This window comes from Bos grunniens, chromosome 8 (genome assembly GCF_055505025.1).
Source record: "Bos grunniens cultivar Pamir isolate PY7600 chromosome 8, Bosgru_T2T1.0, whole genome shotgun sequence".
Taxonomy (NCBI): Eukaryota; Metazoa; Chordata; class Mammalia; order Artiodactyla; family Bovidae; genus Bos; species Bos grunniens.
The window spans coordinates 78,710,731-78,732,174 of NC_141172.1; the positions used below are offsets into that span (position 1 = coordinate 78,710,731).

General features: G+C 40.9%; 1 protein-coding gene and 1 long non-coding RNA gene across 16 annotated transcripts in view; one reads left to right on the top strand and one right to left on the bottom strand.

The window, feature by feature from the left end:
* The window catches only part of AGTPBP1 (ATP/GTP binding carboxypeptidase 1), a 192,913-nt gene extending 184,015 nt beyond the window's left edge, over positions 1-8,898 (bottom strand). For 3 of the 13 annotated variants that reach the window (XM_086416848.1, XM_086416844.1, XM_086416841.1), the window contains exon 1: positions 8,604-8,898. The gene's annotated coding sequence lies outside the window, so the exon portion shown is untranslated. Of the gene's footprint in view, positions 1-8,413 lie in introns of all 13 variants that reach the window. The other 10 variants (XM_086416853.1, XM_086416845.1, XM_086416850.1 and 7 more) reach the window with 9 other exon arrangements.
* Positions 8,899-8,964: 66 nt separating this feature from the next.
* LOC147367520 (uncharacterized) lies at positions 8,965-20,677 on the top strand. 3 transcript variants are annotated; one of them, XR_015170161.1, is made up of 3 exons: positions 8,965-9,013; positions 9,297-9,521; positions 18,448-19,080. It is a non-coding gene; the product is annotated as an uncharacterized LOC147367520 (long non-coding RNA). The 3 variants fall into 3 exon arrangements; XR_015170162.1 differs by lacking the exon at positions 8,965-9,013 and adding an exon at positions 19,613-20,677 and having other exon boundaries at positions 9,027-9,521; positions 18,448-18,605; XR_015170160.1 differs by lacking the exon at positions 8,965-9,013 and having other exon boundaries at positions 9,027-9,521.
* The last annotated feature ends 767 nt before the right edge of the window (positions 20,678-21,444 follow it).

Here is a 21,444-nt window from a genome sequence, read left to right on the forward strand (position 1 = left end):
ACAGAAGATAAGAAAACAGAGGACTTGAAAAACACAATAAACATAGACAACTAGACATAACAGACATATATACAACATTCTACCTAACAACAGATAAATTCTTCTCAAGTGCAAACAAAACATTCTCCAAATACACCATGTGCTGCTAAGTCGCTTCAGTCGTGTCCGACTCTGTGCGACCCCATAGACAGCAGCCCACCAGGCTCCCCTGTCCCTGGGATTCTCCAGGCAAGAACACTGGAGTGGGTTGCCATTTCCTTCTCCAATGCATGAAAGTGAAAAGTGAAAGTGAAGTTGCTCAGTCGTGTCCGACTCTCAGCGACCCCATGGACTGTGGCCCACCAGGCTCCTCCGTCCATGGGATTTTGCAGGCAAGAGTGCTGGAGTGGGTGCCATTGCCTTCTCCGAATACACCATATATCAGGCCACAAATTAAGTCTCAATAGATTTTAAAAGACAGATAATTGTACAAAGTATTTCTTCCAACTACAACAGAATGAGTTTAGAAATCAGTAAGAGAAGAAAAACTAGAAAATTCACAAATTTGTGGAAATTAAACAACACATTCTTTTTTTTAATATTTACTCATTTATTTGGCTGTGTCAGGTCTTAGTTGCAGCAGGTGTGGTATGCAGGCTCAGCAGTTTTGGCACACAGGCATGTGAGATCTTAGTTCCCCCACCAGGGATAGAACCCACATCCCCTGCACTGGAAGGCGGATTCCCAACCACTAGACCACCAGGGAAGTCCCAAGAATACACTCTTAAACAACCAAAGGGTCAAAGTAGAAATCACAAGGGAAACTAGAAATATTTAAGAAACAAATGAAAACAAAAAACACAACATATCAAAATTTATTAGATACAGCGAAGAAGTGCTAAGGGGGAAATTTATAAAATTATAAAAAATAAGAAAGACTTCAGATCAACAACTTAAGTTTATAATTTAAGGAACTAGAAAAAGCAGAAATCCAAAACCAGCAGAAAAAAAGAAAAGAATAAACATGAGGGCACAGATAAATGAAATAGTGAACAGAGGAAAATCAACGAAAACAAAAGTTGATCTTCAAAAGATTAACGAAATTCACAAAACTTTAGCAAGATTAATTAAGAAAAAAGGAGCCAGTTACTAATCACAAAGTGGAAACATTACTGATCCTACAGAAATAAAAAGGATTTAATGAGAGTACTATGACCAACTGTGCACCAATAAAGTGGATAACCTAGGTAAAATCAACAAATTTCTAGAAACCAACTGAGTCACAAAGAAAGAGAAAATTTGAATAGGCACATAAATATTAAGGAGATTGAATTAGTAATCAAAAACCTCCCAACAAAGAAAAGCCCCTGATGGCTTCACTAGTGAACTGTACCAAACATTTAAAGCACATCAATGCTTCTCAAATCCTTCCCAAAAAGCTGAAGTGGAGGGTATACTTTCTAACTCATTCTATGAGGCTAGTATCACCCTGATAACACAGCCACAAAAAGACATTACAACAAAACTACAGACCAATATTCCTATTGAACACTGATTCAAAAATCCCCAACACCAGCAAACTGAATTAAGTAGCAAAAATGCAAATCAAAGTCATAATGACATATCATCTCACACCCATTAGGATAGCTACTATGCAAAAAAGCAAAAAATCCACCCACAGAAAGTAAGTGTTGATAAGGATGTAAACAAATTTGAACCTCTGTACAATGTTGGTGTTGCTGTGAATGTAAAATGATGCAGCTGCTATGGAAACAGCATGGTCAGTCCTCAAAAAAATTTAAAATTTAAAATTACCGTATGAGCCAACAATTCCACTTCTGAGTATGTACCTAAAAGAACTAAAAGCAGAGTCTCAAAGAAATATTTGCACACCCAAATACACAGCAGCAGCATTTTTCACAATAGACAAAAGGTAGAAGCAACCCAAGGATCCACTGATGAACAAATAAACAAAATATGGTATATACATATAGTAGAATGTTAGTCAGTGCTGAAAACAAAGGAGATTCTGACAGTTTAGCTGAATTTTGAAGACACAATGCTAAAAGAAATAAGCCAATCACAAAAGAGAAAATACAGTATGATTCCACTCATATAAGGTACACAGAGTAGTAAATTCATAGAGAGAAAAAGCAGAATGCTGGCTGCCAGGGGAAGGTGGGAGGGGAGGAAATGGGCAGTTTATAACTTAATGGATCCAATTAAGTTTTGCATGATGAAAAGTTCTAGAAATGGATGGTGGTAATAGACGTACAACAGTGTGAATGTACTTAATGCCACAGAACTGTATACTTAATATGGTAAAAGTGCTAAACTTTATATGTACTTTACCATAGTTTTTAAAAATACATTTTTAAATCAAAATATGGACCAAACATATGAATGAGTCAATAATGTTAAAAATTGGAAAAAATAAATTTCAAATGTAAACACAAAATTAAAACTGATGAGATGAAATTAACAGATGAAAGAGATATTCTCAAGGCAAAGAAAAAAAATCCCAGAAGTCTAGAGTTGTAGCAAGCTTCAAAGATCTTGTGAAATTCAAATCTTTTCACTCTGTAAATTAGGAGAGAAGCTCTTCAGGGAGGTTAGCTATCTTACATTCACCATCGGTCAGTTCTGCCTACATGCAACAAGAAGCTGTTAATTAATAAATCCCTAGAGTTTTTGGCAAAATAGTATTCAAACTCTATCATATGTAGGTAGTGTTCCTATTATTATTATTCTACCATAAATATTTCATTGACATTATTATTATTCCCAATGTAATCTATACCCTTATAATCTTAACTGTAAATCATTCTCCCCATAGAGAAGATGAGAGGCAAAGACAGCAAGTACCTCTCATCTCCTTAGGACTGTTCATCCTCAGCATGAATTAAATGAGAAATGAAAGGAGATTAAGAAAGAAGCTAAGTGGTCTCTTTTTTCCCGCTTATGAACTAGATGTCAAGCCAGCTTTCCATACTGTGCCCTCACTATATTTGTCTAATAAGTAAAACCAAAAAAAAATTAGATTTGAATATTTATGTGGAAATGTAGTACCAAATCTTTGTTTTTAGACAATGTAATTTCAGAACACTAATAATATAGTCCCTTTGTATCAGCGCTTGACTAAAATGCTAAGAAACCTTTCAACTTTCTGTGAATAACCTTTCAGTTCAGTTCAGTTCAGTTGCTCAGTTATGTCTGACTCTTTGCGACCCCATGAATTGCAGCACACCAGGCCTCCTGTCCATCACCCACTCCCGGAGTTCACCCAAACTCATGTGCATTGAGTTGATGATGCCATCCAGCCATTTCATCTTCTGTCGTCCCCTTCTCCTCTTGCCCCCAGTCCTTCCCAGCATCAGGGTCTTTTCCAATGAGTCAACTCTTCACGTGAGATGGCCAAAGTATTGGAGTTTCAGCCTCAGCATCAGTCCTTCCAATGAACACCCAGGACTGATCTCCTTTAGGATGGACTGGTTGGATCTCCTTGCAGTCCAGGGGACTCTCAGGAGTCTTCTCCAACACCACAGTTCAAAAGCATCAATTCTTCAGCCCTCAGCTTTCTTTATAGTCCAACTCTCACATCCATACATGATTACTAGAAAAACCATAGTTTTGACTAGTTGGACCTTTGTTGGCTAAGTAATGTCTCTGCTTTTGAATATGCTATCTAGGTTGGTCATAACTTCCCTCCCAAGGAGTAAGCATCTTTTAATTTCATGGCTGCAGTCACCATCTGCAGTGATTTTGGAGCCCAGAAAAATAAAGTCAGCCACTGTTTCCACTGTTTCCCCATCTATTTGCCATGAAGTGATGGGACTGGATGCCACGATCTTAAGTTTTCTGAATGTTGAGCTTTAAGCCAACTTTTTCACTCTCCTCTTTCACTTTCATCAAGAGGCTCTTTAGTTCTTCTTCACTTTCTGCCATAAGGGTGGTGTCATCTGCATATCTGAGGTTATTGAGAGCTTAAGCTAGCATTTTTCATTATACCATCTTTACTTAAAAGAATGTCTTAGGTATTTTGGCAGAGGTTTGCTCAGAAATGAAGGAAGTCTTCTTGTCACTTTAGGAAACAAATGGCAACCTTATTTTTGCCAATGATAAAATTTGAACTTTCAAGCAAAAATCAGATTTCTGGAAAACTCATATCCATCACCATGTCACAACAGGGACGGTTTCCCAATAACTTATTTCTGTTGGAATGGGTGATATTAACAAATGTGATATTTTAATAGCTTATAATGAAAAGTAACTTACTGAACCAATATTGACAAGTGACCAAGGCATGATGTTATACAGTCAGACATAGGCATACGATCCACTCTATGTTCAAACCAATGGATTTTAACATAACATTATTAAAAAGTCCACTGATATGATTTCAGATTCCAGACTGCAAATGTCAGGGAGGAGGAAAACTTTCCTTTACTCTCCTAGGTTCTTCTGGCTGGTCTAAAAATTAAACTGGCATGAGACAGATTAACAAGAGAAAATCAAATTTAATGTCATATGTATGGGAATTCCATACATAAGATGGGCCAGACACCCTACATACACGAGAGATTCAAAGATAGAAAGGTAAAATGTGGTGTAAATGTCACTTTGAACTACAGGATGGGACAGGGGCCTGGGGCGTAGAAGAACAGGAGGATCATTCACAGGACAATAAGCAGCAGAGCAGATGTTTCACAATGCAGCCACTAGGATAAAATTTATCTCTGGTAATAACTTTTTTTCTGAGAAAAATCCCCAATTTAAATTCTTCTAGGTGGTTAAAAAGGGGCAGTAGTTTCTCTCAAACCCACAGGGTCTCATCTGCTCAAAATAATCAATCATGCAAAAGTGGCAAATTTCAAGAAGGTTCATTTCAAACTCCTACATAATTTACTAAAAACTGTTATATGCTGAGTCTTGATGTAGTTAGCAACCAAATATAGGGCTTTCCACGTGGCTCAGTGGTAAAAAATCCACCGGACAATGCAGGAGACACAGGAGTCGCTGGTTCCGCCGGTTCAGTCCCTGGGTCAGGAAGATCCCCTGCAAGAAGAAATGGCAACCCAGTCTTGCCTAGGCAATCCCATGGACTGAGCAGCCTGGAGGGCTACAGTTTGGGGGTTGCAAAGAGCTGGACACAACTGAGTGACTGAGCGCGTGCATTCGCGCACACACACACACACCAATAAAATATATCCATAATTCCTTGGAGGCTATCAAAATATCCCTCCCTTTTTCAACCATTAACTGTGTGAGGCTGGATTTCTCTCTGTATATATACTTCAACCCAAACAACATACTGCAATAGACTGAATGTAAAAGCAAATATGAGAATCCTGCTATTTCTATTAAACCAGACATTAGAGATTTACAAAAATCTAAAATGCCAGTCTTCTCACTCCTTCGTTCTTAAAAAACAGTAATCTTTTACTAAAAGAAAAAAGAGTTTATATTAACATGTAATGGGTTTATACTGCTCATTTTAAGTGAATTAATAAAAAGTTGTATCTCTGCTTTAATTTATAACATAATACAGACAGCTATAACCCACAAAAGCTCTCTGTGTGCTCAATAATTTTTTAAGAATATAAAAGAGTCCTGAGACAAAACATTTGAAAACACCTGATTTAAAGAACAAAGTATTAATATCAGATCCCTGCAAAACAAAAAGAACAAGAAGTACTTTTTCTTTATTTTTTTTTTAGTTTTCCTAAAAGACATTACATGAAAACTGAAAAGGGACACAATGGCAAATCAAAATTATTTGATTCCTTCTATGTAACATCAATAAGAATTTTAAAAAAGAAAAGAATGCTTAGATCAAAGTGATTTTGTATATCCTGGAAACATAATGCAATATCTTGATTAGATAAAACATAAATATATCCATTTGATAAATAATATTTTTGATAGCTGCAAATGACAGCCAAAGAAACGAGCAGTCACAAACTCAAAAACAGATGATTAAAATAGCAGCCGCCACCACCGTGAGGGAGACAATCCAAGGTCCTGTCAGAAGGGACAAACGGGTACTTCAGCCACTCTCCAGCAGCATCTCAGGACACCCAGCTCAGGGTCTAGCTGTTCTATTTTAAACTAAATTACATGCTTCCAAGACAGGACAGTAACACTAAGCTCTCAGCCCCAAAAGAGCAAATGGGTCTTAGTGGGATTAACCTGAAGTAACAGGACTCAATCAGCCCAAAGCCCCTTTTCAGCTACAACATCCCCTGTGCTGAGGAAACACAGAAGCAATAATAATATTTATTGAGCATTTTCTATGTGCCAGGCACTGTGGGCTAAGCACTTAACATTCAAGACCATCTTAAGAGTTTACACCATAATTATCCCCATTTTTGGAGTTGAGAAAACTGAAACACAAAGAAGATAAATAACTTGCCCAAAGCAAAGCCAGGATTTAAATCCAGCCTGTCTGACTCTGAGGCCCAGCCCTTTAGCCACTACACTACAGTACACACAGGCAAGTAACCAACAATAATACATAAAGTTGAAAGTCAATGTCCACTGTAGACCATTTCTGTTGTTCATACTGCCTAAGAGAAGCTTCCAATTTGCAGAGAGTCCTCTGACAGGTTCATCCATTACTCTACAGCTGCTGTTCAACTTCCAAGTACCAGAGGACCTCAGGCAAGAAGAGTAGATTTTGGAAGGTAAAACTGGAGGACATTTTTCTTTAGCCCAAAATATAGAATACAGAATAGAATAGAATAGAAGTTAGATCATTTCACAAGTCTTGGACCTCTTTGCCTTCTGCAATTGAAGATAAAAACCATTATTATTTAAGAATCTAACTAGACTATTCCAAAGAGAATAATGCCTCAATTCAAATCAACTCATAGAGCTTTATAAAAACTGCTTTTACAAAAGTTCAAATTACACTACATCTAAATGTTTTGCAATGCAGCTAATTACAAGGGTAGCTCTAGGTCTACGCCTTTCATTTCAGTGTTCAGAGTGAGAATGAAGTTCCAAATATGTGTTGAAGCAACTTAAGGCAGAGTTTTGAGGTCATTAAAAATGAACCTGGGGGGGGAGGGGGCAAAAAAAAAAAAAAATGAACCTAGAACTTCACTGTAGAAATTAAATCAAGCAAAGTGGAATAAGTCATGTTACAAACCAGCCCTAAGGATAAGGAATAAGGAGTGAATAAACACTAACTATCTCACATTAATTACAGAAGAAAATACTCAGATATTTCAGAGTTTTTGTTCAGTGTTAACATTTGGCACACGTTTTAAAATATGTACCATACAAAGTGCCTTAAATAAACTATTATTTTTTTGGCCTACCGAACTGAAAACATTCCACAATATAATTACAAAAATAACTTTCCGGTTTTCTCAGGGATTAAAAAAAAAAAAGAATTTCTAAAACAAATTCAGAGGATAACAAAGAAAGAGATAACTCGATTTACATAAAGATTCCAAGAAAGACATAAATGGTAAGTGAAAATGAGTGATCCAGCAGACTGTTAAAAGTCCTTTCTACCCACAAACTGTACGAACTGCATCACAGACACTGCTACAAACGTACATCATAAACACTGTTACAATTTTGAGTACCTGAAAGTAAGAAGAAAAAACAAACCCACGCAGAATTAACATTGCCACAGAAAATTTCTACTGAGTCTTAAAACATATTAAGTCATCAGCAGTGCTAGACCTGCAGGCACTTGAGAAAGCTATCTTAAAAAAGAGAAACAAGCTTTATGTTATCAACATTCACAACGATGTGTAAAACTCTATTCCAAGATGGATAAATGCCCAGGAAAGGAAACCGATGGACTCAAACCTGCACTGGTACATTAAGAGACTTAAAGGCGCAGGAGGGTAACTACCGTGGAGCCCCGAGCAAGCCTTTGCGTGGGGTTGCAGGTGCCCCTGCACACTCGCATGAAAAACCCGCAACTCAGGAAGCAAGGCTGGAGGGAAACTCTGCACTGTCATCTAGGGCGATCTCCTTCATGTCCAAATCAATCACACAAGGCGACAAGTTGTAAGCAGAGAACACACTTCGGGTCAAGTCAACCATAGAAAGGAAGCAAGCTCGGCCATCGCCGTCGTCACACCACCACCCACCTTGAAGCCGGGTGCACTTAGGGGCTGAGAGCTGGGTAGGTGCGGAGGCAAGGCGCGCGCCCGGCCCCTGCCCACCGCCCCTCCGCACAGCTCAGCTCCGCGCTGCACCGCGGTCACCGCCGAGAGAAAGGAAGAGCAGGGCAGGGGGCCGCCTCTGCTCGGAGACCTAACCGGGTACCCTCCGCGAGGGCTGGAGAGGGGACGACCGAGTGACCATGGGTGGGGGCGGGGTGGGGCGTTTTCCAGAAATCGGCCAAAGCCCCCACCCATCAGGGATTCCCTTCAAGACCTGGTCCACCCCAGAAAGACACGGGTTACACAACCTGTCAGGTAAGGGACCCAGAGGTAGCAGGGCGCAAACCGAGGAGGGCCGGGGGTCGCTCCTTCCTTGCTTCTCCCGCCCCCAAGACACAGCGGCCGGGGAGAGCGAAGTGGTGGCTGCCTGGAGGATTAGCCGCGGCCGAGAGGCTGCCGGCCAGGACGCGCGGACGGCGGCGGCGGCGGGGCGCTCACCGGCTCTGGATGGGGCGCTGGCAGGAGCTAGGCAGAGCCGCAGCACCCGGCTCGGCGTCGGCAGCGCGAGCTGCTGCTCTCCCGACACACCGCGGATACCTCGCCGCCCGCCGCCGGGTGTTTTCATACAAACCCCGGTGGCAGGCTAGGAGGAGGAGGAGGTGGAGGAGGTGGAGGAGGAGGAGGAGGTGGTGGCGGCGGCGGCGGCGGCGGCGGCGGAACCTGCCCGCATCCCAGGCAACGTCAGCGCGGCGCCCCGCCCACCGCACTCCTCAGCCCGCCGGCTCGCGCGCGCCGGGCGGGAGGGAGGGCGGGGCGCGCGTGCGCGCGGGCAGGGTAAGCGCGCTCCGCGGAGAGGGCGGGGTGAGCGCGGGCGGGAGCAGCGACGGGGAGCGCGTTGGGGACCGCGCGTGAGAACGGAGGGAGCGCGCGCAGGGGGGAGGACTAAGGGAGCGCGCGCAGGGGGAGGGCGGGGAGCGCGCGCAGGGGGAGGGCGGGGAGCGCGCGCCGTTGTTTGGGGGCGGGGGAGACCCGGGCGGGATTTTGGAGCGGGTGCTGTTCGGGACGCCGGCTGTTGTACCCTGCAGCTGCTGCCCTACCCAGCCAAATGGGTCTCCGGGCGGCTCCCCACGTCCCGAAAGTCACCTTCCTGTACGCTCCCAATTAGAGCCTCCGCTTTTTTCCAAAACTAAGCTGGAGCCCAACCCCACCCTCTTAAGAGGCTTCTGCGGCGCGGGACCAGCGGTTCTTAACTCGGACTCATGTGAGGTCGCATTGGACCCTGAGGACCGCAGTAAAATTTAGCCTTTTCCTGACTTTAAAGAGAGCTCAAGATTAGACGAAAAAGGAAGCAGCTATCACACCCGAGCTCCCAGAAACAATGAAATTTCACCTTGTGGCAGTGCCTCCATAAATCAGGTATCTAGCGCTGCAACAAGCAAAATAGCGTGCTGATTTATTTTTTGCTTTTTTTGTAAACGTGCATACATAAGTCTCAAAAATGGTAATGCTAAATTAGCCGCTGAAGGCAGAGAGGAATGTTTTATCTGAGCCAAAGTAATGTGTCAGACAGATTAAAATACTGATACATTCTCTTCTGTTTTGACTGTATGTAGGTATATATAATACTTAATACTTAACTATAATATATTCCTAATAAATACTGACATTTCCTTTTTTTCACGAGCATGGATCATCTTTGCTGCTGTTTGTAGTAGCTGGTAAGGAATGTAAAGTTGTTACAACTAGATAGGGAAATAAATTGAGAGCTCTAAGGTTTTGTTTTGTTTTCCTATCATCCTGTTTAAAAGAAAGTAAGCAGGTGTGAAGGCCATTCAAAAGGTAATCCAAGGTACATCCTGCAGTTTGCCCTTGGCAAGTACAAGAGACTAACATTTTAACTAAATCCTTTAGTTTCCTTGACTGTGAACACCAAAGGTAGGTTACAGTACTTTAAATAATTTTAAAACAATTACCACACCAAACCACCCATCCTGAAAACCATTAGCCGAAAACACCTAATTATCTAAATATTTAACACTTCACAAAAATTAAATATATGTGATATACACAAAACTTTATTCAAAGAACATCTTCCTCAATGAATTAACCTGCAATGTGAAAGGTATGGGCTTCTCTGTTGGCATTAGTGATAAAGAACGCACCTGCCAATGCAGGAGACATAAGACACATGGGTTTGATCAATGAATGGGGAAGATCCCCTGTAGGAGGGCATGGCAACCCACTCCAGTATTCTCAACTGGAGCATCCTATGGACAGAGAAGCCTGGCAGGCTACAGTCCATGGGGTCACAAAGAGTCAGACATGCCTAAAGCGACTTAGCATGCCCACTTAGCATGCACATACCTAAAAAGGTATAGATATAAATGTGAAAGTGTGTTTTGTGGAATTAGCATTCAACTTTAACAAAATATCATTCGTATGGTTTAATGGCCAGGAGACAGACCCAGTATATTAACCCACACAAGTAAGTAAAAAGCAGAACCAATCCCTGTTGGTACCTCAGCTTTCTCAACACACCCTATTATGATATAAAAAAAACTTGATGTTTGTAATTGTGATGTAGACCAGAGACTGACCATAAATCATATTCATTTAATGATACTATTCAAATCAGTCTAGCTCATGCTTTGTTGTTGCTGTTTAGTTGCTAAGTTATATGCAACTCTTTTGAGACCCCATGGATGGTATACCACCAGACACCTCTGTTCATGGGATTTTCCAGGCAAGAACACTGGAGTCAGTTACCATTTCCTTCTCCAGAGGATTTTCCCGACTCAGGGATCCAACCCGTGTCTTCTGCATTGGCAGGTGGATTCTTTACCACAGAGCCACCAGGGAAGACCAGCCTCTGTGTTGTAGGTATTCAATAAATGTTTGATTATTTTAACTTTGGACTAGACTGGGAGAGAAAGGTGAGCATGGAGCCCAACTATTTCAATCTCCTCTTTTGTTAATTTCCTTACCTCCCTAACTTTATTAGAGAAATATACAAAGTGCAATAAACTTTATAATGAAACTGGATAGCCATAAGGTTTAGAATAATGGTACTTCTCTCAAAAGTATAGTCATTTCCATCTGAAACCATAAATGTTAGATTCACAAGCTCAATTATGAAGTTTCCGAAACATATCCAGTCTTCTGGAGTTGCAACCTCAATCTCAGGGGTCCCCAACACACAGGTCTCAAACAGGTACCAGTCTGAGGCCTGTTAGGAACCGGGCCACACAGCAGGAAGTGAGGGTCAGGCAAGTCAGTGGAACTCCATCTACTGCTCCCCAGTGCTCCCCATTTCTGGCATTACCACCTGAACCTCTTACCTTCCCACTCCTCCTCACCCCATTTGAGGGAAAATTGTCTTCCACAAGACCAATCCCTGGTGCCGAAAAGGTTGGGAACTGTTTCTTTTTAGGATTGTAATAACTATTCAATATCATTCAACAGTCATCAATTTATTGAGCACCTCCTATGTGCCAGATGCAATCCTCCTGAAATATTCTGTGGAGTTAAACGAATGATAACGCTCAACAAAATAACCAAAAGGTATTCTGTATCAAATTAAAAGCTTTGATCTGCCTCTTGAGAAATTTGTATACAGGTCAGGAAGCAACAGTTAGAACTGGACATGGAACAACAGACTGGTTCCAAATAGGAAAAGGAGTTCGTCAAGGCTGTATATTGTCACCCTGTTTATGTAACTTATATGCAGAGTACACCATGAGAAACGCTGGACTGGAAGAAACACAAGCTGGAATCAAGATTGCCGGGAGAAATCTCAATAACCTCAGATATGCAGACACCACCCTTATGGCAGAAAGTGAAGAGGAACTCAAAAGCCTCTTGATGAAAGTGAAAGTGGAGAGTGAAAAAGTTGGCTTAAAGCTCAACTTTCAGAAAACTAAGATCATGGCATCTGGTCCCACCACTTCATGGGAAATAGATGGGGAAACAGTGGAAACAGTGTCAGACTTTATTTTTCTGGGCTCCAAAATCACTACAGATGGTGACTGCAGCCATGAAATTAAAAGACACTTACTCCTTGGAAGGAAAGTTATGACCAACCTAGATAGCATATTGAAAAGCAGAGACATTACTTTGCCAACAAAGGTCCGTCTAGTCAAGGCTATGGTTTTTCCTGTGGTCATGTATAGATGTGAGAGTTGGACTATGAAGAAGGCTGAGCACCGAAGAATTGATGCTTTTGAACTGTGGTGTTGGAGAAGACTCTTGAGAGTCCCTTGGACTGCAAGGAGATCCAACCAGTCCATTCTGAAGGAGATCAGCCCTGGGATTTCTTTGGAAGGAATGATGCTAAAGCTGAAACTCCAGTACTTTGGCCACCTCATGCAAAGAGTTGACTCATTGGAAAAGACTCTGATGCTGGGAGGGATTGAGGGCAAGAGGAGAAGGGGATGACAGAGGATGAGATGGCTGGATGGCATCACTGACTCGATGGACGTGAGTCTGAGTGAACTCCGGGAGTTGATGATGGACAGGAAGGCCTGGTGTCCTGCGATTCATGGGGTCGCAAAGAGTCGGACACGACTGAGCGACTGATCTGATCTGATCTACACATGGACATCACCAGATGGTCAAAACCAAAATCAGATTGATTATATTCTTTGCAGCCAAAGATGGAGAAGCTCTATACAGTCAACAAAAACAAGACCAGGAGCTGACTGTGGCTCAGATCATGAGCTCCTTATTGCCAAATTCAGACTTAAATAGAAGAAAACAGAGAAAACCACTAGACCATTCAGGTATGACCTAAATCAAATCCCTTACAATTATACAGTGGAAGTGAGAAATAGATTCAAGGAATTAGATCTAATAGACAGAGTGCCTGAAGAACTATGGACGGAGGTTTGTGACATTGTACAGGAGGCAGGGATCAAGACCATCCCCAAGAAAAAGAAATGCAAAATGTCAAAATGGTTGTCTGAGGAGGCCTTACAAAGAGCTGTGAAAAGAAGAGAAGTGAAAAGCAAAGGAGAAAAGAAAAGATATACCCATTTGAATGCAGAGTTCCAAAGAATAGCAAGGAGATATAAGAAAGCCTTCCTCAGGAATCAATGCAAAGAAATAGAGAGAAAAATAGAATGGGAAAGATTAGGGCTCTCTTCAAGAAAATTAGAGATATCAAGAGAACATTTCATGCAAAGATGAGAACAATAAAGGATAAAAGTGATATGGACCTAACAGAAGCAGAAGATATTAGGAAGAGGTGGCAAGAATACACGAAAAAACTATACAAAAAAGATCTTCACAACCCAAATAATCATGATGGTATGATCACTCACCTAGAGCTAGACATCCTGGAATGCAAAGTCAAGTGGGCCAAAGGAAGCATCATTACAACAAAGCTAGTGAAGGTGATGGAATTCCAGTTGAGCTATTTCAAATCCTGAAAGATGATGCTGTGAAAGTGCTGCACTCAATATGCCAGCAAATTTGGAAAACTCATTAGTGCCCACAGGACTGGAAAAGGTCAGTTTTCATGCCAATCCCTATAAAGGCAATGCCAAAGAATGCTCAAACTATCACACAGTTGCACTCATGTCACATGCTAGTAAAGTAATGCTCAGAATTCTCCAAGCCGGGCTTCAGCAATACATGAACCATGAACTTTCAGATGTTCAAGCTGGTTTTAGAAAAGGCAGAGGAACCAGAGATCAAATTGCCAACATCCGCAGGATCATCGAAAAAGCAAGAGAGTTCCAGAAAAATATCTGCTTTATTGACTATGCCAAAGCTTTTGACTGTGTGTGTCACAACAAACTGTGGAAAATTCTGAAAGAGATGGGAATACCACACCACCTGACCTGCCTCTTGAGAAATCTGTATGCAGGTCAGGAAGCAACAGTTAGAACTGGACATGGAATAACAGACTGGTTCCAAATAGGGAAAAGAGTACGTGAAGGCTGTATATTGTCACCTTGCTTATTTAAATTACATGCAGAGTACATCATAAGAAATGCTGAGCTGGATGAAGCACAAGCTGGAATCAAGATTGCTGGGAGAAATATCAATAACTTCAGATATGCAGATGACACCACCCTTATGGCAGAAAGTGAAGAGGAACTAAAGAGCCTGTTGATAAAAGTAAAAGAAGAGAATGAAAAAGTTGGCTTAAATCTCAACATTCAGAAAACTAAGATCATGGCATCTGGTCCCATCACTTCATGGCAAATAGATGGGGAAACAGTGGAAACAATGACAGACTATTTGGGGGGGCTCCAAAATCACTGCAGATGGTGATTGCAGCCATGAAATTAAAAGACGCTTGCTCCTTGGAAGAAAAGTTATGACCAACCTAGACAGCATATTAAAAAGCAGAGACATTACTTAGCCAACAAAGGTCTGACTAGTCAAGGCTATGGTTTTCCCAGTAGTCATGTATGGATGTGAGAGTTGGACTATGAAGAAAGCTGAGCACCAAACAACTGATGCTTTTGAACTGTGGTGTTGGAGAAGACACTTGAGAGTCCCTTGGACTGCAAGGAGATCCAACCAGTCCATCCTAAAGAAAATAAGTCCTGGGTGTTCATTTGAAGGACTGATGTTGAAGTTGAAACTCCAGTACTTTGGCCACCTGATGCGAAGAACTGACTCATTTGAAAAGACCCTGATGCTGGGAAAGATTGAAGGCAGGAGGAAAAGGGGCCGACAGAGGATGAGATGGTTGGATGGCATCACAGACTCAATGGACATGAGTTTGAGTAAACTCCGGGAGTTGCTGATGGACAGGGAAGCCTGGCGTGCTGCAGTCCATGGGGTCACAAAGAGTCAGACACGACTGAGCAACTGAACTGAACTGAAAAGGTGTCCCACAGAAAACCCTGGAGCAGAAGTGCAGCAAGAATAACCTGAGATGAACCTAAACAAACATGACAAGGCTGAGAGGCAACCCCAGCATTTCACAGAATGGAACAGATCTGGGGGCAAAACCCTTTACAGTGGAAATGGTTTCCTATAGTCATGTGGTAGACTATGAATGACATATGATTCAAAGTCAGAAAAGTTGACTTTAGAGATCTGTATTGGTAAGCCACTACACCTTCACTTTCTTCATGGGTGTAACAGAACTTAAATATTCCTGCCAAAGTTCACGTGTGGAAATTTGACATACCCTTGTATCCACCTAACAGAAATTTATCCTAAGGAAATAATCAGGGAAGTGGCAGAGATTTACATAAAAGAATGTTTATCCCAGAGTGGTATTATTAACCATCTAAAGTGTTGAAGAGAAGGCACCTGGTTGATTTTACAGCCATGCAGTGGATCACCAGGAACAGACATAGAGAATAGACTTATGGACATGGGGAGAGGGGAGGAGAGTGTGAGATTTATGGTAAGAGTAACATGGAAACTTACATTACCCTATGTAAAATAGATAGCCAAGCAGAATTTGCTCTATGGCTCAGGAAACTCAAACAGAGGCTCTGTATCAACCTAGAGGGGTGGGATGGGGAGGGAGATGGGAGGGAGTTTAAAAAGGGAGGGGATATATGTATATCTCTTGCTGATTCATGTTGAGGTATGACAGAAAACAGCAAAATTCTGTAAAGCAATTATCCTTCAGTAAAAAATAAATTAATTTTAAAAAAATGATGTGGTAGAGAAGGCAGTTTTAACCTGGGGCCCTATAGGTATAATTCATTAACAGTCAAGCATTTACCTTGAGGCTAAGATCATGGCATCCAGTCCCATCACTTCATGGCAAATAGATGAGGAAACAGTGACTGACTTTATTTTTCTGGGCTCCAAAATCACTGCAGATGGTGATTGCAGCCATGAAATTAAAAGGCACTTACTCCTTGGAAGGAAAGTTATGACCCACCTAGACAGCGTATTAAAAAGCAGAGACAGTACTTTGTCAGCAAAGGTCCGTCTAGTCAAGGCTATGGTTTTTCCAGTGGTCATGTATGGATGTGAGAGTTGGACTATAAAGAAAGCTGAGGGCTGAAGAATTGATGCTTCTGAACTGTGGTGTTGGAGAAGACTCTTAAGAGTCCCTTGGACTGCAAGGAGATCCAACAAGTCCATCCTAAAAGAGATCAGTCCTGGATGTTCATTGGAAGGACTGATGTTGAAGCTGAAACTCCAATACTTTGGTCACCTGCTGTGAAGAACTGACTCATTTGAAAAGACCCTGATGCTGGGAAATATTGAGGGCAGGAGGACAAGGGGACAACAGAGGATGAGATGGTTGGATGACATCACCGACACAATGGGCATGGATTTGGGTGGACTCTGGGAGTTGGTGGTGGACAAAGAGGCCTGGTGTGCTGTGGTTCATGGGGTCACAAACAGTTGGACACAACTGAGCGACTGAACTGAACTGAATAGAGTGAGCAGTGAAGTGCTCTCTTAACCTTTCACTTATGCAGGGTCCTGTGTCACTGAGTTGCTCAGACTTAAAGAATTTTCTAGGCATTTAAGGGGAATCCAAGTTGGGATCAGGAGGCATTTTTGCATAGCATGTCTATAAATTCCTGTACAGGTCTCACTTGAAAAGGGCCTGAATCTCCAAGTCTCCAGAAAGATCCTGTGATTTCTCATTCTAAATAAATCCTCATATTTATATATAATTTTGTAATTTAATTTTATATAACATTTTATAATTTTTTCTTTGAGAGGGCTTCCTGCAGTGTGAGAAAGAGGGAACTTCCCATGATTTTCAGGTCAGTTTCTCAATCCTACCATCTAGACAAGTGCTTTGATTTGTTTCGTTCTTAGTAACCAAAATAATAATTTTTTAGCAGAAATCACAAATACTGAATGTATTCTGTTTTCTACTTAATAAAACTGTTTAGCATTTCCAAAAGACTAATAATTAACCAATTTTAAATGTTACAGAAATAGTTTTCATACCAGCTAATCGTTAATTAGATTGAAATTTAAAAAATGGAGTCAAAATTAAATTCATTTTCTCATATTTAAGAAATTCTTCAATGTCCAGCATATCATTAAAAGAGAAAATCAAGTCATTAAACTGTATGGATTGTATGGTGCAAGTTGTATTTTTTTTAAAAATCAATACTACAATAATTATTATGCATTTATAATTTCATAAATAGGGTGCTATAAGGGAAAATACCCTTCTACTTACTAGAATTGCTTGGGGCCAGATTGGAGCAGATCACTTTGTATATTTTGCATTGTTTCGATGTTTTAAAAGTAAGCATGCAACCTAAGAAAAAATAAAGTTGAAAACAAAAAAATAAAAGAGTCCCCAAATCATATAAACTTCAAATCCCATAAATCCTAAATCTTCCTCTATTCATTAACTGATACATATTACTTGGGTATTTGTATAGCTGCTTTTTCTGGGGCTTAGGGAACATAGCTTTCATTAGATTCTTCAGTAGGTCCAATTATAAAAGGATTAAGATCACAGTTCAAGAGGAATACACTTAATGACACAAAATCACATTCATGATACATTTATATTAGTTAGCAGGTTATGTGCAAATGATTCCATTATTATAAAAACATATGTCTTTATAGGTATAAAAACAAGAATGGAACATTAAAGTTTTAACAACAGTTATCACTTGATAGTTGAATTACAGATCATTTCAAATTTATTCTTTTTGTTTCTCAATGGTTGTTAAACTTGCTACAATAAAAATATGATATTTTAGCCAAGTGGTTACAGAACTTAAATTATCAAAACTAATTTTGAAAGTTATTGAGTAGATTAAAAGTTATGGTACATATAAAGGCATGTTGTAAATCAAAAGACACAAAAGTTAATTATTGTTTTTCTGGCTCTAAAGCAGCCACAGAACAGACACCAATAGACTGTATTAGCCTGAGACCAAGACAAGCGGTAGGAAGTCTCATCCAGAAGACAGTCTCAATTCTCTCTTCTGTCACAATCAACTTTGTGAACAACATCTTTTTTTCTATTTTTTAAGTATCTATTTATTTATTTGGCTGGCATGTGGGATCTAGTTCCCAGACCAGGGATCAAACCCAGGCCCCCTGCACTGGAAGTCTGGAATCTTAGCCACTGGACCAGTAGGGAAGTTCCTAAACCTTTTAAAACAACAGTTAATGCAAATAGAAAAGATTCGGATTTTTTTAATTACAAGGAAAAGTCATGCAGAATTATCTTTGGCTTAAAAATAAGAAAGGATTTTTTATGAATTACTGAAGAAAAGTATTTCTTATTTTTAGACATATGAAATTTGGGGATACCTTTATAGTCTTAGAGCTAAACTAGACTTCAATTCCTCTCATCACAATGAAATGGAAATTTCAGGACAATAATCACTCAAATTAATAAAAGGGTTTATTTGTTCTATATCTGTATCAGTTCCCAGATTCAAGATCCAGATCTTGGAGAGAGCACAGCAGTGAGTCACTGAGATGATGGAGAAGTCCCTGTGGTACTCTGCTGGCAGAACTTGCTGGAAACCTGTCCTTTGGAACTTATTGGAACTCTGTCATCTGGGAAAAGCTCTTCATGGGAAGGTATCTCACCAGAGACAGTCCACTATGAAACTGCCTGAAGGGGCGCCAGCTGCTGGTCACTGGATGCTGTGTGTTGGAGAAGCCACCCAATGGGACTTAATGTTGTTCTTTGCTGTTTGCAATCAGAAGTGGTGTTAGCCGAGTCAGTCTTAGTAAGCGGAAGTCATGTTACTGAGCCCACGCATAGCCTCCATTCAAACCACCGCAGCCACTTTGTTCAGGGGCCCACTGAGCAAACACTGCGGTGTCTGGGGAAAGTATCTGACATCTCAGAGACCATAATTTTGTCCATCTGATAATAAACCTTCTCTGCAGCAGAAAGCCTTTAAGTGGCCTTTCAAAATGTGGAACACAAATGTCTTCGTGGTCTGTGCCCATTCAGAGAAGGCCATCCACATAATCTCCTTTCCGAGTTTCTTCATCACCAATCTCTCAATCCCATTTCTTGAAAGAGTGAAAGCAAAAGTGTTGGTCACTCAGTCGTGTCTGACTCTTTGTGATGCCGTGGACTGTAGCTCACCAGGCACCTCTGTCCATGAGATTTCCCAGGCAAGAACACTGGAGTGGGTTGTCATGCCCTTCTCCAGGGGATCTTACCAACCCAGGGATCAAACCCATGTCTCCTGCACTGCAGGCAGATTCTTTACCATCTGAGCCAACAGGGAAGCCCACAAGTCCCTAACTCACCAGCCCAACAATTGGCAACTGCCCAAGAAGCTTTGTAGATCCATACTTCAGACCATCTCTCAGTCCAGACATGGACAACCAAATCTATTACTCAAAATTCTGCACATTAGAGGGATTTTTCTTCTCTGTTGTCCTTCAGGGTCACCCCTGCTGTGGGCTGTAATGCTATAGCTGTTCACTTTCATATGGTGCCAGCATATTGTACAGATGCATCTGTAAACCGTTTTGATTTTTTTTAATCTTCAGAAAACTAGTCATATATACAATGTCCCTAAAATATCTGGATATTACATGTACTGCTTTTGGTCTTCCTCCAATAGGTGGGAATCTTGGATCTGCCAAAGAACTCTAGACCTGTGAGTCCTCCCTGAGAAACTGAGATTTAACAAGTTTTAATTTTGACACACTGGTAAAAATACTTTCACAACTTGCTTTTGCATTGTTTAAGATGCAAAGTGACAGGCTTATACTTTGACTGTTTATAAAGAAATGCATGTCTAAAAAGTAAGAAAACAATTCATGGATAAGAGGGATTTTTAACCAAAGTATTAGTGGATACTGCTCAATGAGACATGAATATATTTACAGAAAAAGACTCAGTGATTCTGCCTTGCATTGCTTATGGACAACGGTCATGGTATGCTAGTATGTTATTCCTAAAACAAATGATAAGTTGCTAATCGGCTAGAGTCAGCCATCTCAGACTCCATTTGGGAATTTTCCCAAGAATTTTGCATAACACAGGACAGCACAGAAGGAATGCTTTATTTCTCCGGGAATTAATTTCTCTTGATCCCTGTGGTAGACAAGACAGTGCTCCCTCCCCCAAAGGTATCATAATCCCCAGAACCTATGTATTACCTTACATGGCAAAAAGACTTTTCAGACTTTATTAAATCAAGGACCTTGAGACAGAAAGATCACTCTGAATTGTCTGGACTATTCTGAATTATCTGGGCCCAGTCTAACCATACAAGACCTTAAAAGCAGAGAGTCTTTCCTGGCTATGATCAGAGGAAGATGTGATTACAGAAGACAGATCAGACAGGTGTGACATTGCTGGCTTTGAAGTGGAAAATAGAGGCCGTGAGCCAAGAAGTGTGGTGGCCTCCGGAAGCTGAAACAGGCAAGGAAAGGGAACCTCCCCAGAGTCTCTAGAAAGGAGTGCTCCACTGTCAAAATTTTAATTTTAACCCAGTAGGTCCTGTGATGGACTTCTAATCTACAGAACTATCATATAATAAATGTGTGTTATCCTAGCCACGTGGATGTGCTAACTTGTTACAGCAGCAACAGAAAACTAATACCACCTTCATGTTGATTACACATAATGAGAACTACTGTATCCACACTGACTTCTTAAACACACACAAACTTCTCAATTCTGAATGTGATGATACTGGAATTTTTTTTTTTCTTTTAAACTTCCTAGTCAGAAAATGTAGATATATTTCTTACTTCTGAACTGGAGAAAGTCTCATTATTATGTATTTATCATCATACCAGCCCGCCCTCACCCCCAAACTCAGGATGATACACTCTCTAAGAGAAGGTACTCTTACAATAACCTGCATGTTGTTGTTTTAGTTGCTAACTCGTGTCTGACTCTTCTACAACCCCATGGACTGTAGCCTGCCAGGCTCCTCTGTCCATTTGATTTCCCAGGCAAGAATACTGGAATGGGATACCACTTTCTTCTCCAGGGGATCTTCCCAACCCAGGGATCAAAAAATATCTCCTGCATTAACATGGGATTCTTTACCACTGAGCCACAAGGGCTTGATTCATGTTTGCATAAGCTTAGAATATCTCTGAAAACAAACAAGCAACTGATAACAGTATTTGCCTCTGGGGAGAACTGGTAGATGGTGCAGAGAAACTTAAGTTAATTGAATACCATATTATGCTTTAAAAAGCAAAGACATCACTTTGCTGAAAAAGGTCCATAGAGTTAAAGCTATGGTTTTTCCAGTAGTCATATATGGATGTGAGAGTTGGACTATGAAGAAAGCTGAGCACCAAACAACTGATGCTTTTGAACTGTGGTGTTAGAGAAGACTCTTGAGAGTCCCTTGGACTGCAAGGAGATCCAACCAGTCCATCCTCAAGGAAATCAGTCCTGAATGTTCATTGGGAGAACTGATGCTGAAGC